Source organism: Sapajus apella, unplaced genomic scaffold (genome assembly GCF_009761245.1).
Source record: "Sapajus apella isolate SASKATOON/1434 unplaced genomic scaffold, GSC_monkey_1.0 scaffold1, whole genome shotgun sequence".
Taxonomy (NCBI): Eukaryota; Metazoa; Chordata; class Mammalia; order Primates; family Cebidae; genus Sapajus; species Sapajus apella.
Window position 1 is genome coordinate 56764820 of NW_022436941.1, and position 7708 is coordinate 56772527.

The 7708-nt window shown below is 36.0% G+C and overlaps 1 long non-coding RNA gene across 1 annotated transcript; it reads right to left on the reverse strand.

The window, feature by feature from the left end:
• Positions 1–324: 324 nt before the first annotated feature.
• On the reverse strand, positions 325–3195 carry LOC116550743. Its single transcript, XR_004268566.1, has 2 exons — positions 3098–3195; positions 325–1642 (listed from the first exon to the last, which is right to left on the reverse strand). It is a non-coding gene; the product is annotated as an uncharacterized LOC116550743 (long non-coding RNA).
• Positions 3196–7708: the final 4513 nt, after the last annotated feature.

Here is a 7708-nt window from a genome sequence, read left to right on the forward strand (position 1 = left end):
GGTCTACTTGATCCAGAGCTGAGTTCAAATCCTGAGTATCCTTGTTAATTTTCTGTCTTGATGATCTGTCTAATATTGACAGTTGTGTGTTAAAGTCCCCCACTATTATTGTGTAGGAGTCTAAGTCTCTTTGTAGGTCTCTAAGAACTTGTTTTATGAATCTGGGTACTCCTTTATTGGGTACATATATACTCAAGATAGTTAGCTCTTCTTGTTGAAGGGATCCCTTTACCATTATGTACAGCCCTTCTTTGTCCTTTTTTAATCTTAATTGGTTTAAAGTCTGTTTTGTCAGAAACTAGGATTGCAAACTCTGCTTTTTTCTGCTTTCTATTTGCTTGGTAAATTTTCCTACATCCCTTTATTTGAGCCTATTGTGTCTTTGCCCATGAGATGGGTCTCTTGAATACAGCACACCAATAGATCTTGACTCTTTATTCTGCTTGCCATTTTGTATCTTTTAATTGGGGTATTTAGCCCACGTACATTTAAGGTTACATTGCTATATGTGAATTTGATCCTTTCATCATGATGTTAGCTGGTTATTTGCATATTTTTTGATGTAATTGCTTCATAGTGTCATATCTTTGTACTTTAGTGTGTTTTTGCAGTGTCTGGTAACAGTTTTTCCTTTCCATATTTAGTGCTTCCTTCAGGAGCTCTTGCAAGGCAGACCTGGTGGTGACGAATTCCCTCAGCATTTTCTTGTCTGAAAAGGATTTTATTTTTCCTTTGCTTATGAAGTTTAGTTAGGCCAGATAGAAAATTCTGGGTTGGAGATTCTTTTCTTTAAGAATGTTTGACATTGGCCACCAATTTCCTCTGGCTTACAGGGTTTCTACTGAGAGGTCCACTGTTAGTCTGATGAGCTTCCCTTTGTAAGTGACTTGGCAGTTCTCTCTGGCTGCCCTTAACATTTTTTCCTTCATTTCAACCTTGGAGAATCTGGTAATTGTGTGTTCTGGGGTTGATCTTCTCATGAAGTATCTTACTGAGGTTCTCCGGATTTTCTGAATTTGAATATTGGCCTTTTTGTTAGGTTGGGGAAGTTCTCCTGGATGATATCCTGAAGTATGTTTTCCAACTTGGCTCCATTCTCCATCTCTGTTTCATGTACCCCAATCATTCATAGATTCAGTCTTTTTACATAATCATAGTTCTCAGAGGTTTTGTTCATTCCTTTTCATTCTTTTTTCTCTAATCTTACCTGCATGTAAGATTTCAGCAAGATGGCCTTCAAGCTCTGAAATTCTTTCCTCTGCTTGGTCTATTCGATTATTGATACTTGTGGTTGCATAGTGAAGTTTTCGTGTTGTGCTTTTCAGCTCTATATTGCAGGTTTTGAGCTATGAAGACAAATTTCCTAGCTGCGTCTGTGTTGCAAATTAACAGAAAGGCTGACCAAAACAAATTTAAACTATGATAAGATGTATTTTTTCCCTCAAAAGGAAGTGAAAGGTGGTGTGGCTCCCCGGGCTTATTGAGTCACAGCTCAAGAAAGTCCCTCTTTCCTTTGTTGTCCACAGTGGTAACTTCCTTCTGTTTGAAGCTCTCTCTCCAACGGGAGTGAAAATAAGTCCTTTCAACCATAGGATAAGTTTCTCCATTGGTTTTGGATTGGGTCAACTTAGGTCACATATTCCTGAGCAAATGACAGCCAGAAGAATATTGAGTTCTTATGGGCTTAAGTATTAGTTCCTCAAACAATAGTGACAGGAAAAATGGAATGATCATCATTGATTTAATCAAATCAACTTGAATTTGTTGTGAAGGTACTTATGAACAATATATATGAAAGACCTTACATTGTGATAGATGTGTGTTGTATTATCTGCTGGTATTAGGGTCACCTCTCAAACCACATGCCTGCTGCATGTTAGGAGATCAACTCTAACAGGTTTATCCCTATAACCAGATTTTTCCAGAATAGCTATAGATACTGCTTTTCCTAAGCCTCATTTAGTCACTGTTTCACCTTTATAGGGCAATAACCTATTCAATTTTGAATCTGATATTTATAATGCAATTAAAAAGACTATTTTCTCTTTCTTGTTTTATCTAAACTAGACATATAAATTTTCCAAGACCACACAAACAGGAAAGAAACATAGCTTAGTCAGTCATGCACCATAACGACCTTTTAGTCAAGGACAGATAGCTTATGCAATGGTAGTCTAATGAGATAACAATGGAACTAAATATTCCTACATCCAGTGATGTTGTAGTCTTTGTAACATCATAGTGTAACACATTACTCACATATTTGTCCTGATGCTGATATAAATAAACCTATTGCACTACCAGTCAAATGCGAATACAAGACCTTACAATTTGGTACTGTACATAATATTTGATAATGATAATAAATTACTCTGTCACACTGGTTTACGTATTTAATAAACTATACTTATTATTTTCAAGTCTACTCTTTCTGCTTTTAAAAACAGGTAACCATAAAATAGCCTCAGCCATGTCCTTCAACAGGTATTCCAGGAGAAGACATTGTTATCAAAGCAGATCATAGCTTCATTCCTGGTACTGCCCCTGAAGACCTTCCAGTGGGACAAGATGTGGAGGTGGAAATGGTAATATGGGTGATCCAGACCCTGTGTAGGCCTAGCCGAATGTGTGTTTGTGTGTGTCTCAGTTTTTATCAAACAAAAAGTAAAAAAACAAGTAATAGAAAAAAAAAACTTATAGAATAAGGATATAAAGAAAATATTTTTAATGGAAGTACAATGTGTTTATATTTTAAGATGTCATTACTAAAGAGTCAAAAAAGTTTAAGAATTTAAAAGTTCATAAAGTAAAAAAGTTGCAGTAACTAAGGTTAATTTCTTATTTAAGAAAGAAAAGTATTTTTAAGCAAGTTTAAAATAGCACGTGTACAGTGTTTATAAAGTCTAAAGTAGCACACAGTAATGTCCTAGGCCTACATACCCACTCACCACTCACTCACCACAGCAACTTCCATTCCTGCAAGCTCCATGCATGGTAACTGCCCCATACAACTGCATCATTTTTTCAATCTTTTATTCTATATCATTACTGCATATCTCTTCTATGTTTAGATAGGTTTAGATGCACAAATACTTACTTTATATTACAATTGCCTATAATATTCAGTACAGTAACATGTTGTATAGGTTTGTAGCCTAGGAGCAATATGCTATGCCATCTAGTCTAAGTGTGTAGTAGGCTTTACTGCCTAGGTTTGCGTAACTACATCCTATGATACAACAATGAAACTGCATAACTACTTATTTCTCAGAAAATTTCCCTGCCAGGAAGTGATGCATGACTGTACTGTATTTCAACACAGGAGTGTACATCATCATGTACTATATGTTTGATGTTTAATGTTAAGTATGAAATGCATTTACCACATAACAATTTTGACCAGATGCTATTTGAGGGTAAGAGCTATCATGTTTCATTTCTGGTTCTATATATTTCTACCTGCATGACTTTCAGCAAATGAAAGTCACTCTCCTGTGGCTCACTTTCTCACAATGTAAAATGGAGATAAAAACAGTATTTACCTCATAAGGTTGTTGTGAGGATTAAATGACTTAATATATGTAAAGTGTACAGTATGTGATAGGAATGTGAAAATACTATGGAAGTATTGGCTATTATTATGATATTCCCATCATGATTTTTCGTCTTCTTCAAGTAGTGAGTAGTAGTATTGAGGATGTGTCAGTATAGACAAGAAAAATAAAAATGAAGATATCTTTTTATATGCATGTTCAAGATTATTATTAAGAATTTTCTTTTAAACAAAATATATCGCATTTTAGAGACTACGATGAGATTTGTGGCAAACGCATGTCTGGAAAGACATATTTCAGCAAAGCGATGGAAACCCAATACTTCAATTCGCATGCTCCATGGGGCTATACAACTCCTCAGGACATGCTCATGCCAATGTTCAGAGGGTAAAAAAGAATTCCTTCTTAAGTTTGTTTAAGTGGAATTTTGGTGAGATTTACATTGCCAGTTGTTCAGAATTTATTGACTCTGAAAAAATATCTGGAATCGCTTCTACCTGTTATGGAATAACTATGCCTATGTGATTATTATTTTTGGAATATTCTTTAAATTCCAATAAATTTGAAAGGCTACGAGTGGCTTATATTATTCACCAAGAATATAAATTTGGCTCTTATTTTAAAAATTGTTTGAACAGTACTTAACTAATTAATAATCTAGGAATTAAACAACCCGGGCATCAGCACAGCCTACTTCTGTAGTTTGCTAAAAGGTTGAGCTAATGAGGCCAAAGTTACAAATTCTGTTTAAGTACGACATGATCTAGTTTGAAAAGCTCTATTCTGTAATCAGTCCAACTCCAGGCAGCCCTCTGGGAACTGTGGGCCTCTGAGGACAAACGAGAGACCCAGCAAGGGTAGAAAGGGTATAGTTTGCCCCTAAACAACTGTTAGAAAATGATCCAGAGCTGTACCTCACAGATAGTGGGTCTGCAGCATCATGAATAATAACGATTACAACTATCGCAGTTTGTTGAGTACTTACACATGCTAGACACACTGATAAATGTTTTACAAAGTTGATTTCATTTTCATAACACCATAAGAAACAAAGTATTATCACTCCTTTTCCAAAGATGAAAAACATGAAACTTGGAGAGTTAAAGAAACTTGCTCAAAATTATAAAGCTAATGATCAGTAGAGCTATAGCACTGCATGTTACAAATGCTCCTTTTCAGGGAAGATGGTTGCAAATGAGGGTGCACGACAGCTGATCACAAGTCTTAATGTTGCTTTACAATATATTTTGAGATGCACTCTTTAGTTGCAGTTTTCAAATAGCTCCATCAAAAGCAAACAAAATTTTTAATTTAAAAATGCAAAACTATTTCTTGCTGATTTTTTTCTTTGGAAGAGGAGGGCTGGATTATGATGGTGACTGTACTAATATTAACAGGTGTTATTGAGAACTTAACCATGAGCCACACGCTGTTTAGGCATATTTAATCCTGCCTACAACCTCAAGTATGGGATAGGTATTATTTTACTCCTGCTCTTCTACAAATAAAATAAATGAGGCTAATAAGCTAAATAATTTCCCCTAAGATCACACAATTGTCAAACAAGAGGGTCAGGACTTAGCCTAACCTCCATATAAGGTCAAAGCCCATGCTCTTACTGAGACATTACACTGAAAAAAATAAACAGCAAAGAAATATTTATATAATTTGGTGGACTTGTGATAAAAATTACACCCAACTCTTGATTGTTCCATATATTTTCATCTTCCCCAATAGCTCCAAGAATGATTTGTCAATGGTTTCATGGCATAATATGTTAGACCTATAATGAAAGCCTCTTGTGAAAGCATAAATATTTCCTGGTAAACAAAAAATGCAAGGAATGGGGTATACACACTTCCTTTCATATTTTCACTGAGATATAGATTCTCACTTAACTATTTTAGTTTCATCTAATTGGTGAAAAGCAGTAATTTTGTTGATACTTCCTTAAGGTACATGTGAACTCTATAAATGCTTACCTTTACTTACAGCATGTATGCATTCAGCCATTAAAAGAAAATGGAGAAAAATTTAAATTAAATTTCATCAGTTGTTCAAATACATGTCTCTCTGGTCACATCTTCATGATGAATAGTAGCAGACAAGCAACACAGCTAATAAGTTATTTTAATAGGATGACGTGGCAGTGTGTGAACTGTTACCTCCTGGGAGAGTAAGTGACAGATTCCAGTTCTCATTACTGTGTAGATTAGTCTCAGAGCATTCAGTAGTGCCTAGTGGGCAGCTCTGTTGAGTGCCCTTAATTTGGAGAAAGAGACAGGAGGCCCATGTGCCCAAGAAACACTAACAGCAGATGATCTGGAGTTGAAGGCTTTTAGAGCAAGGGACTCTCCTGAGAAGATGGCAATTATTCACTGAGTTTTTCAGGTGACTGCTGACAGCTCTCTTCCCTTTAGTCTGCATCAGTACAGATAACAGAAATAATAGAGGACTGCTGGATTTCACCTCACCTATAAGGAGGCAGGTGCAGAATGTTTCAAAGTTATAGTATATCCATAAAATCACAAATAACTTTTTGATTTTGTAGGATGGCAGTGAACAGAAGTAGCATAGAAAATTGAAATTTATCAATAATCTTGATATCTTATTTTTTAGACAATAGTTTTAACCCCTTCCACCAAGCCACCAATCAAGCTTGGTATTGATTTATTTAAAAATCTTATGCGTGCTATTTCTGCCACATCATAACAAACACAAACACTGTTCTTATTTCTGGGCATTTAAAGGTACCAAAATGGCACTCTTCAATAGTATTTAAAAGCTTCCAAACTTTTTTGACTGAATCCCTTAATAAGAAAGACGGTTTATATACAACCAATACCCATATACATGTAGGTATTTATATAAATGAAACTAAGGTTTTAGTATATATGATGCACTCTTATCTGCATTATTCTATTTAAATCTTTTCCTTTATTTTATTATACTGTACTGTTTCCTTTTCAGAAATGTTGATTTTGTAAAATGTCAATTATCTTTTTAAAAATTGTTTAAAAATTGATTTACCACTTTCCAAACAAGATCTACAGTTTGAAAAAATGTGTGAAAGAACCCTGTTTCAGGGCAAATGCTTTTTCACATTAATTTTTGAAAGAATAATAATTTAATTACTGAGAGATTATTATATGTCTCAGGTGCTGTGCCGCTGCTTTACAAAACTTCTTACCAAATTTACTCTTCACAACAATGATGGAAGTAGATATTGTGGTTTATATTTCTCACATAAAGAAAGCCAAGCTTAGAGAGGTAAAGAATATTGCTGTACACTGTTTACAATAGCAAAGACCTGGAACCAACCCAAATGCCCATCGATGATAGACTGGACAGGGAAAATGTGGCACATATACACCATGGAATATTATACATCCATAAAAAGCGATGGGTTCGTGTCCCTTGTAGGGACATGGATGAACCTGGAAACCATCATTCTCAGCAAACTGACACAAGAGCAGAAAATCAAACACCGCATGTTCTCACTCATAGGCAGGTGTTGAACAATGAGAACCCATGGACACAGGGAGGGGAGCACTACACACTGGGGTCTGTTGGGGGGAAATAGGTGAGGGACAGCGGGGTAGGGAAGTTGGGGAGAGATAGCATGGGGAGAAGTGCTAGATGTGGGTGATGGAGAGGAAGGCAGCAGATCACACTGCCACGTGTGTGCCTATGCAACAATCTTGCATGTTCTTCACATGTACCCCAAAACCTAAAATGCAATAAAATTTTTTAAAAAAAAGAACGTTGCTGTAGTACACACAACTTGAAAGTAGTGGAGCTATAATTTTGGCACATAGTAGGCATGTAATAAACATTCATTGAATGGATTTATGAATCAATCCGTGTTTATTTATTCATTCATTTATTTATTAGAGACAGGATCTCACTCTGTTGTCCAAGCTGGATTGCAGTGGCTTGATCCTATCTCACTGATCTCACTATAGCCTTGAACACTTGGGCTCAAGCAAACCTCCCACTTCATCCTCCAAAGTAGTGGGGACTACAGGTACATTCAGCCGCACCTGGCTAATTTTCAAAAGTTTGCTGTAAAGCCATGGGGTCTTACTATGTTACTCAGGCTGGCGTCAAACTCCAAGCCTCAAGGGATCCTCCTGCCTAGGCCTACCAAAGTG